At 43.8% G+C, this 10,780-nt stretch overlaps 1 protein-coding gene across 4 annotated transcripts in view; it reads left to right on the top strand.

Annotated features, from left to right (window-relative positions):
• The first annotated feature begins 565 nt into the window (after window positions 1-565).
• VEPH1 (ventricular zone expressed PH domain containing 1) overlaps window positions 566-10,780 on the top strand; it is a 232,780-nt gene continuing 222,565 nt past the window's right edge. The window contains exons 1-2 of one of the 4 annotated variants that reach the window (XM_007502315.3): window positions 6,465-7,256; window positions 7,354-7,412. The gene's annotated coding sequence lies outside the window, so the exon portion shown is untranslated. Of the gene's footprint in view, window positions 785-6,464; window positions 7,257-7,353; window positions 7,413-10,780 lie in introns of those variants that run through there. The other 3 variants (XM_007502316.3, XM_001363287.4, XM_007502319.3) reach the window with 3 other exon arrangements.

The raw sequence follows: 10,780 nt of genomic DNA, 5'->3' as shown, positions 1-10,780 counted from the left end.
GGTAGCATTCACATCTCACAGGGATGTGTGAAGAAAGTGCTGCTAAATCTTAATGTTTTACTTGATATTGCCAGTAGTGGCCGCAGCTATACGGTCAGCAAATCCGCGTTTCAGAAAGGCTGGAGAGATGAGGGAAAGCATTGGATAGCAAAGTGAAGAAGAGGGTAGACCTCTCCAGAAATGATTATCTCCATATGAATGGCAGAAACGTTAGTGTCTCCATTCACATTCTGCTTCCCTGTCTCAAGGGCCTTACTTACCCCCAGGGGATATTACCAGGGTGGATTTCCAAATTCTTATGGCTACACTCAGTGTCCCTCCCCGTCCTATAGACATACTAGCTTTTGCTCTCTTTTTTCACTCTTACTGTCAAAGCTCTGCTCCCCCCTCCCTTTCCTTTCCCAGCCTCCTTCCTCTGCCCCCCCCCCCCCCCCTTTGGCTTTATCCTCTGCCCTGAACTCTCCTATTCTCCCTTATCCTCTCCAGCCTCTCTGCCCCTCACCACGAAAACAGCTCAGCCTTTCCACTGATTTCTGATAAGAGTCCCCAATCTGATATTCACTGAAAACTTCCTTGATTCCTTAAAGTAGGTTATTCATTAACCGGGCTTAAACCACGGGTCGTTGGACAAATCGGACCCATTCAGCCCCGGAATCTGCTCCGAGAACTTTCCAGCAGGCTGGCTGCGGAGCAGAGGTTGGCCCCCGCAGCCGCGTTCTGATCCGAGGCTGGGGAACGTGGAGCCGAGACTTTGCTTTACTTGATTCTACCTGACAAGTCCGCGGTGAGTGAGCGCAGTGCCCAGCCCGGTGATCTGACAGGCACTGAGAGCGAGTCGGCCAGCTGCCTTCGCGTACAGAGGCAGGGGCCGGACTCTTCACCCTTCTGACGGGCTAAGACCAAGCGCGCATTGATTGCACTTTTTCCTTTTTTCCGAGATTCCTTCCCCTGCCTGACGGGCTGAGTTCCTGTCCATAAAGTCTTCCCTCAGCAAATGATCGCCCGCTAAATGAAGGCATCTGGGGCTGGCAGATTATGCAAATAGCTCCTTGGCGGCATTGTGGGCAGCCTCTGAGGCATGCATTTCAAGTATGACTTTTGTGCGTGACCCAGTGGCGGTAGACATGCTTCCGTGCCTCAGAATGAATAAGCTCTCCTTCTAGAGACAGCGTGTGCATTTTCCTTCGGTCCTCTCCCTGCCCTACCCCCGACCAAAAAAAAAAAAAAAATCCCTGTAACAATGTCTGGGTTTCTCCAGGAAACTTGATGAGCTAGAGAAGGACTTGACCTTGCCCCAGGGTTCTGGAAGAAAAATTAAAGGGCATCTCTGTAGCCATTTGGGGTGCTCCAGACCACAAAGGCTGATTTTGAAATTGCAGACTTCACTTTCTTTCCGTGGGAGTTTTCTAAATTACTGCTCAGGAGATCTCTTCCCCCCCCCCCCATAACCCCCACCCCACCCCCTTTTTACTTGGCTTCTGTGCTTAACCCACTCCCATGATCAGTTACACAATTTCATCTTCCTTCAAGAATCCCCCATTTAAGGTGGCTTGTAGAACTGTTTCATTTACTGACATGAGCACCCAAAGAAAGGTCTACTAAACTTGGAATTTCCTTTACACTGAAAAAAAAAGAAGGTTGGGCATCATTTCTGCGGAAATGAAAGCAACAGTATGTCAAGTCTTTTTTTTTTTTTAAGCAAGGATTCTTTTTTCCTCTCCCAAGGCCAATTTAATGGCAAAATCAATAATGGCAAGTGAAAATGTATGCCTGGTAGGTAGGAGATAAGCAAACTATGAATTCTTGGTTTTTCAATATTTATTGGCAATAAAAAAATAGAATGTTGTAGATACTTAATTCTCTTGGAGGAAAATGTTTTCCATTTGTCTGTATTTCAGTAAAGTTGTGGATGTGACTGGTTATATGGTAGTGGGGGAGTCCCCGAAATGTTATGACTAATTTGTATGTGATTATGAAAATTAGCCTGTAAAATAGAAACTGTATGAGTTAAAAAAAAAAATCAGGAGCCAACTGCCTGGTCCTTTCTGTTCAATTGAAATAGTCCAAAGGCTTTTAGTAGAAGTTCAGGGCAGAAACATGCCATGACAGGAGAAATGGAGAGGCATGCAGGGAACAATAGATGTCTTGTGGGAGGCTTGAAATGTATGCAGCCGATTCCCATGGGAACTCCTGGAGTCCATTCATGCTGTGTGAAAAAGATGCTCTTTCAAAATAATCTTTAATCCTTCCTTTCAAGGGAAAAAAAAATCTGTGAACTTCAGCAAAAGATTCTGCCGCCCAAATTATTCAATGGGCCACTTTTCAAACAGGATAAGTTTAAGAAAAAAATAAAATTATTGATGTTGTATTTGGGAGTCTCTGGGGGTCTTTGTACCTCTGGTAAATATTTCTATCAAAGAATGATGTTATTTGGAGGAAGAAAACTGGGCCTTTCCTAGTACTGAGGTGAGCACTTTCTTCATGACCAGTTGGCTTGCTGGGTTTATTCTATTCCTTCCAAACTTGCAGGAGGTGAAAGAGAGCTAATTGCTGGAAGGATAGCCAAAAAAGCAAGAAGATCCAAGTTTAGCTCTTACCCCCAAATCCACTGGTGATCTGACCCTAGATAAGTCACTTAACTTCTTGGTGCTATAGGTTTCTCTCTAAGATCAGAACATGCCAAATGGTATTGGTGGAGAGAATTTTCTGGTCCAGGAGTCCCACATGCCAATTCAGTCACAGGTCTAGTTCCTTTTCCTTGGGATAAAGTGTCCGGAATGCTGAATTTGGATTCAGAAGACCTGTCAAGTCTGACTTTTGTTACTTATTGCTCATGTGACCTTGGACAAGTCATTTAACTTGCTTGGGACCCTAATTTCCTTATTATTAAGTTTAGATGAGGTGATGTCCCAGGGGCAATCTAGCTTTCTACATTCTTGATCACACTAAACATTGTCTTCAGAAGTTCTAGTGGCTTTCTAAATCTTTCTTAAGCAAAGCCAATAGTACATGAGCTGAGGAAACAGAAGTATTTGTACCTGGGAACTTTCTATTTGATCAAAACAGAGACAATGAGAATTATAGATAGAAAGATGGGGAAGGAACTTAGAAATTGTTTTGTCCAGGAGGTCTTAATCTGGAGATCCAGGAAGTTGCATTATTGAATATTTTGATTACTCTAAATCACTACAATTGAGTTCCTTTGCTATCCTCGGTATTTTATTAGATACATTTAGAAACTTGATTCTAAGGAGTTCCTAGGTTTCTCCAGAATAACTGCCAAAGAGGGGTCTTAAAAAATTAAGAGTCTCCTCTGTCCCAATGCTGCATTTTACAGATAAGGACAACCGAGGCACACAGGAGTTAAGTGACTCCCCTAAAGTCACACATGAGTAGCCAACTCTGGATGGAACCCAGTTGCTCTCCTTTACTCCCAAACCCACACTCGTCTAGGCATACTGCCTCCTGGTTACTCTCAACCATAGCTTGTTGGAGAATTATACAGGCTTTAATAGATATGGCCACTAACCCTAAGCTTCTGAAACACCAGTAAAAAATTAGGAAAAGAATAAAAAGTTGGCATTTATGTAGCATTTTGTGACCAAACCAGCTTTGGGGGGGGAAGATAATTGGTGGAGCCAGTTCTAAGGAAGTAAAATATCTTCTATAGACAGACAACCTGGTGCTGGAGAGATTCCCATTGTCACCCCATATTTAATGGGTTTAACTTTTGCCTTTCTGGAATTAACGGCATGACCACAGGCAAATTAGTCATCTAACCAGTCAGTTTCTTTATCTGTAAAATGGAAATTTTATTTATTTCTTAATCTCAGAATCTGGAAGAACTGCTTTATCTTGACTGTGTGACTCTGGCCAAGTCACTTTACCTCTGGGTGGGCCCTGATAACTCTCTTAAGACAGGAGTGATGAAGGTGTTGTGTCTGTCAGAGGAATGGATTTCTACCTAGAGTTCCCTACCCTGATGAATCCATAATTTTTTCCTACTGTTATCTGGAGAAAAATAGCTAACTTTTGGTGTTGGGAAGGTCAAATGACTCCAGAAAGGCCCTACAGAAATGCCAGCTCTGGTCACTATTTTTTTCTTGTATTGCAGACCTTTCATCTGGGAAGGTTTGCTCCACAGGTCTTGGGGAAGCTCAAGGGTCAGGCTATCTCTCCAGCTGCTGGAGCCAGCCCAGGGGCAGAGGTGGAGGAGGGAGATAACATTGTCACAGACCCAGAAGGGACAAATTCTAGAGAGCTGCAAAGAGGTCAGCCTTTAAGGGGGAGAAAGCCTGACCAGATACAAGCGTGGCAGAGTCCAGTACTGAATAGAATATTCCCATAAACTCCCTGAGGGAAGGACAAGTCCAATCTGGGATGGAGCATCTCCCTTGCCCAGGGCATGATAGTGGGAGCTATTCATTCATTGATCAAGCATTTAAAATACATCTTTTGGGTGCTGGAGACACAAAGACAAAATGAAAGGGTTCTGAAGTCCCTCATTTCCAGGAACCGCCTAGTATAGCCTGGATGAAGCCTGTGTTTAGTTTAGGATTGCATTTTTCAAAGGCTAGCAAGCGGATTGATTCTAGTAAGAAGTAACATTCGTACAATTAAGGCTTATGAAGCATTTTATATTTATATATATAATATATATTTATATTTTATATTGATTATCTCATTTGATCCTCACAAAAACCCTGGAAGGCAAGTGTTATTGTTATTTCCATTTTACAGAGAAGGAAACTGAGGCTCAGAGTATCAGAAGCAGGATTTGAGCTCAGTTCTTTCTAACTCTGACTTCTGCTCTCTACCCACCTCACTGGAATATTAAAGAATGAAAACTAGGGAGCAGCTGGGTAGCTCAGTGGATTAAGATCCAGGCCCAGAGACCAGAGGTCTTGGGTTTAAATCTGGCCTCAGACACTTCCCAGCTGTGTGACCCTGGGCAAGTCACTTAACCCCCATTGCCTAGCCCTTACTGCTCTTCTGCCTTGGAACCAATACACAGTATGGATTCTAAGACAAAAGGTAAGGGTTTAAAAAAAAAGGATGAAAAATAATGAGAAAGGATGAATAAAGTGCTATTTGTTTCAATGAGTGACTAAAGGGTGACCATTATTGCATTCAAATGAGAAAACTTTTCTGATGGCCTTCTTTGACTAATTTTCTTGGTTTTGACATTTTGACTACTTTTCCATCTTGTTTTGGACTCTTAATGACTATATAACCTTGAACAGATTATTGAGTATTTCTGGACCCCAGTTTCTTCATCTGTAAAATGGGAATTATAATATCTGGACATCCTATCCCCATGGCATATTGAGAGAAAAGTACTTTATAAATGGGAGTTGTTATAATTCATGCTGATGATGCAACTTATTCTGGTTTCTGCTACAGGTTTTGGATTCTCCATCCCTGTGGGTGGGGAAGGACTTGAAGGTCCTAAGATCCTTCTGGAATGGATCTCAGACCATCCAGTCTAACGCCTGTCCTTTGTAGTTGAGGAAACTGAGGCCAAGGGATGCAAAGTCACAAAGATAGTAGTTGTCAGAGGTGGCAGGTTAAACAAATCCTCTAAACTCTAGAGGCAGAGCTCTTGTGGTGTTAGATGGTCTGCAAAGCAAGATCACACCACTTGCCACAGCAGCAGATTCCTACCTCGCCATGCAGCCTAGAGCTGGCCACACAGAGAATTCACTTGTGAGCTGTGAAATAGATAGAATCATCAGTCAAAGCCTCTATATGTCTGCCCAGCCAGCCTTACCCAAGACCCTTGAATGAAGGTGCTGGGTATCAGGGAGACAGGAATGTTTTATAGTTCAGCACATCTGTAAAACATGAATCCTTAACAGTTTAAATGAGATGCTCCCTAGAAGTTGTTTTTCTTAAACCAAGTGGTCATGAATTAAAAGATTTAATCTCCTGCTTAGAGAATTACTGAAAAGTATTCAGAGGTTACATAGTCTAACCTCCTCATTTTTCTGTTGAAGAAACTGAGGCTTAAGGAGGTCAGTGACCTGATAGGGAGTAAGCAACTAAGTCTCAGGAAAGTGGAATCTTAGTTATTTATACTCTGAAGTTTTCTTCTTCTTCTTCTTCTTCTTCTTCTTCTTCTTCTTCTTCTTCTTCTTCTTCTTCTTCTTCTTCTTCTTCTTCTTCTTCTTCTTCTTCTTCTTCTTCTTCTTCTTCTTCTTCTTCTTCTTCTTCTTCTTCTTCTTCTTCTTCTTCTTCTTCTTCTTCTTCTTCTTCTTCTTCTTCTTCTTCTTCTCTCTTCCTCCTCCTTCTTCTTCTCCTCCTTCTCCTCCTCCTATTTAATTCATTTAGAATATTTTTCCATGGTTACAAGATTCATGTTCTTTCCCTGCCCTTCCCCAACCCCCCTCCCATAGTTGATGTGCAATTCCATGAAGTTACTTCAAATACCGGATCTATCCTCTTTTACATCCTCCTCAGTTTAGATGAGGAAACTGAGTCCCAAAGAGGTTAAAGTTAAATCCCTGGTATAGGAGACAGGAAATATGCCCCAAATGTCGCCTCACTCTTCCCCAAACCCTTTCTGATTCTTTAATGCTGCAAATCTGTCTCATAAGGTCTACATACTTAAATTTTCCTCAAATATGACCCACCCATTTGGCCAAGTTTCTGTCTGATTACCTGAGGTTCTTTCTAGGTCAATTCCCCAGAGTTCCAGGTGATTTGGGTAAGTCCACAGAGGAGAGGAAGTGCCAATTAGCTCCTGGCTCTCTTGTTCTCCCTGGATTGAAGAAATGGCACACATGACTCTTTCATTCACCTGCCACAGCTGCCTTTGAACACGCTCTCTGTTCTTGGGTGGTTTTTTTTCCCCTCCCCAATCTTCCTGGAGAAAGGGTAGTTTTCCCGAACACAGAGAGTTTTGTGTTCTCTGCTTAAAAAAACACTGTAGCTGGCTACAGCAGGCTTTGTATTTCATCCCAGGAAACATAGCATTTCCCTGGGAGATAAGGTTGCCCCTGGTGGAGGCTCAGCCTGGCCACCTGACCAAGGCAGGCTCCCAGTGAAGGCTGAATTAGGCTGCATTCCTGGCATTCCAAAACCTTGGCATTGCAATGAACAACTGGCGCTTCCCTGGGCTCCCTGACTTCAGCTAGCTGTGCCCTGGGAGGCTGCCTGCTGGACCCCCAAGGCAAAGCCAGAAATCGCCCCTAACCTCCAAAGATGCAACTGGGTGGCAGAAGCAGCATCAAGAGACACTTTGGAGAGGAGCACAGGTAAATAGAGAGCCAGGGGCACTCTGGGCTGCTCAGGAGGATGGGACCCTGGGCCGAGGCACTGGGCTTCATTTCCCCCTCCATGTTGTTTTCTTAGGAGAGTCTGGGACTCCAACTCAGCCAGTGGGAGGCCACAGGCATCAGACCGGGAGTAACGTGAGCACTTTAAGCCCCAAACCACAGGGATTATGGGGAGGGAGAGGGTGGAGGCAGACAGGAATTTTATCTGCCCTGTCAATTAGCTCAGACCCACCGGCCAAAACGAAATCTGGAGTTGCTTAAGATTTCACAGACCATTCATAAAGGAGGAGGGGGTGGGGCTGGAGTGGGGGGCCGAGATACCATCCCGGGAAAGAGCTTTTGTAAACTTTCTGAATTGAAAGATTCCTGCTGCCTTTGAAGGGTCTAACCGAGGAAAGGGGCCATCTGGAGAAAGGAAGAGGGAGAAACTGGGGGAGGGGAACCACTGGCCACATTTAGGGGAGAGTGTCCGATTTGGAAGGAGGAGGAGAGCAGGAGAGCCGGGTTGGACTGGGCTTGTGGTTTCACTGGTGCCCCCAGGAAAGAAATTCCTCCTATAGACTGGTCCCTACTCAGGCTTCTAGAGCTGCCTGGAGGCTCCGAGGGTCAGATGATTGCTTAGAGTCACAGTCTGAGGGGTTAGAGAAAGAGAAAGGAATTGGACTTGAACTCAGCTCTTCCTCACTCTGAGGCCAAGGAGAAGCTAGGACTCTGCCCCTGAGGGCCATGAACTCACTTTAAATATGTGTTATGTGTATGTGTGTGCTTCTGTATGTGTGTACCTGAGTGTTGAGTATGAAATGCTCTTCCTCTTTCTCTCTCTCCCTCCTTTTCTCTCTGTCTCCTCTCTCTTCTTTCCTCCCTCTCCCTCTCCCTCTGTCTCTGTCTCTTTCTGTCTCCTCTCTGTCTGTCTGTCTGTCTCTGTCTGTCTATCTCTTCTCCTCTCTGCATCTCTGTCTGTCTCCTTTCTGTCTCTGTCTCTCTCCTCTGTCTCTCTGTCTCTGTCTCTGTCTGTCTCTCTTTGGAGGCTGGGCATGAATTTCTAACTTTCCTCTGGTGGTTCAGGAGGCAGCAAGGTGGAATCAAGAAGAGTCCAGTAAACCCTCACACACATCATGGACGCCAGGTGTCAGAAGCCCTCCTGATTTAGGCTCTTCTTGTATACACACACAGCATATATACACATAAAGGTGTCTGTATTATCTACACGTGTATTTTACACACATGTGTATATATGCACATGTATGCATATCTGTGTGTGTGCATGCAGGACTAGCCCAACTCAGTGGTGGTTCTTACCCTGAAGATTGTGAACTTGACTTTCAATATGTGCACAGTGTTATACAAAGGGGTGTGTGTGTGTGGTTTCATATACACATGTGTGTAGATTCACACATGCCTTTATGTATGTATACATAGTCACATATAATAACTAATTCAATAGAACTGGTCTCCTTGGGAATCCTCTGGGTTTTATTTTAGGATTTAAACAGCTTCTCTTGGGAAGGGATTCAGGGGCTTCACCAGCCTGGCCGCAGGGCCCATGACACAAGAATGATGGCAAAGCTCTGACTTTGGAGAATGGGTCCCTATACTATGCGGAGAAGGGCAGTCTGTCTGTCTGCCTAGGCGGAGGGAGGAGGCAGACATCCAGTGTGAGTGTTCAGGAAATCCTGACCAGTCTACGTGGATTGGGAGCGATGTATGTTAGAAGTATTAGAGAAGGGGCCAGTTAGTTGCCTCAGTGAATTGAGAGTCAGGTCCAGAGATGAGAAGTCCTAGGTTCCAATCTGGCCTCAGACGCTTCCTAGCTGTGTGACCCTGGACAAGTCACTTAGCCCCCATTGCCTAGTCCTCATTGCTCTTCTGCCTTGCAGCCAATACATAGTACTGATTCTAAGACACAAAGTAAGCATTTTTTAAAAAGTATTGTTGGTTCTAAAGATGGAACAGTAGTTTGGGGTTGCTTTGAATTCCACACTGAGGATCATGGGATCAAGTCTGTGAGGTGCAAGAAACATCCAAAGGCACTTAGCCCAAACACCTCCTTTTATAGCTAAGGACTCTAGCTAAGGCTAAGGAAGGTGAGGGGGTGACAGAGGTGATAAATCCCAAAGCAGATATTCACACTCAGGTCCCCTGACTCCAACTAGAGTAGTACCTTTTCTACTATACCCCAATTCCTCCAGGCTAAATTTCAGATTCATTCAGTAGGTCATGGGGAGCCATTGAAGACTTTGGAACAAGGTAGTGATGTAATAGAAAAGATAGGTGGCAGGATAGTACACAGAGTACAAGGCTGGAGTCAGAATAACTCCCCACATTGACTTAGACAACCACAAATTAACAATATTTATGTTGTATTGTAATTTTATTTATTTTGTCAAACGTTTCCCAGCTACATTTTAGTCTGACTTGGGCTGCCCTTGAAGGTTTTGCGGGTGTCTTGATACCTTTGTACTAGATGGTACTTTTTGTTTGGTCCCCCAAAGTAGCAGCTCTTCATGTTGGGGTCTCTGCCTCATCACCCACTCTTCCTCTCTGTCTATCTTCCTATATGTCTTTCTGACTGCCTACCTTTGACTCTATTTCCCCTGTGACATCTGGGGAGAGCTAGTCTCAGATGCCTTGACTGGTACCTAATAGAACTGTAGAATTCTTGGGACTCTCTGAGGTCATCTAGGTCAAAAAGAATCCCTCATCTAATACATGTGAGCAGAGACTCCCAAGGTACGACAGTTTTCTCACCTCTCCTCATCTATGCTCTAGTTTGGGGCCATCTCTCAGTAGTGAGGGTCACTAGAATAGAAAAGTCATTTATCATTCCAAGAAGAATTCTAGAATCACAGACTGAGAGCTGGAAGGAACCACAAAGGCAGAGATTTTAGAGGTCATAGAATCATCCATCTCATTTTACAGATAAGGAAACTGAGGCTGAAAGGGGCTCTCAGCTATATGTAGGATTAGATGATTTTCTAAGGTTGAACAAGACTAAGAAACAACTAAATGATGCCAGAAAGAAAGAAAGAAAGAAAGAAAGAAAGAAAGAAAGAAAGAAAGAAAGAAAGAAAGAAAGAAAGAAAGAAAGAAAGAAAGAAAGAAAGAAAGAAAGAAAGAAAGAAAGAAAGAAAGAAAGAAAGAAAGAAAGAAAGAAAGAAAGAAAGAAAGAAAGAAAGAAAGAAAGAAAGAAAGAGAGAGAGAGAGAGAGAACCCTTCTAGATTGAAAGGCTTGGATCCTATGATTTCTTCCATCTAATTGGTGGCTTTGGAACTAATTGAATAGCCATAGACATTAATGGCTAAAGAACAACTAAGGAGGTAGTCTCTAGATGTATGACACAGAGATCTGTGCTGGTTGACATTGTTGCCAATGGCTTGACTAATGAGAGAACTAGCACGTTTATCAGATTTTCACACAACACAAAGCTGGAAGGGAGAGTTGGGATAGACACCAGATGCTAGCCAGGACAAGTAAACATCTGGACCAGCTAGAATGTTGCCAA

The sequence above is a fragment of the Monodelphis domestica genome, chromosome 8, assembly GCF_027887165.1.
Source record: "Monodelphis domestica isolate mMonDom1 chromosome 8, mMonDom1.pri, whole genome shotgun sequence".
Taxonomy (NCBI): Eukaryota; Metazoa; Chordata; class Mammalia; order Didelphimorphia; family Didelphidae; genus Monodelphis; species Monodelphis domestica.
This window is presented reverse-complemented; position numbering and strand designations above follow the sequence as displayed.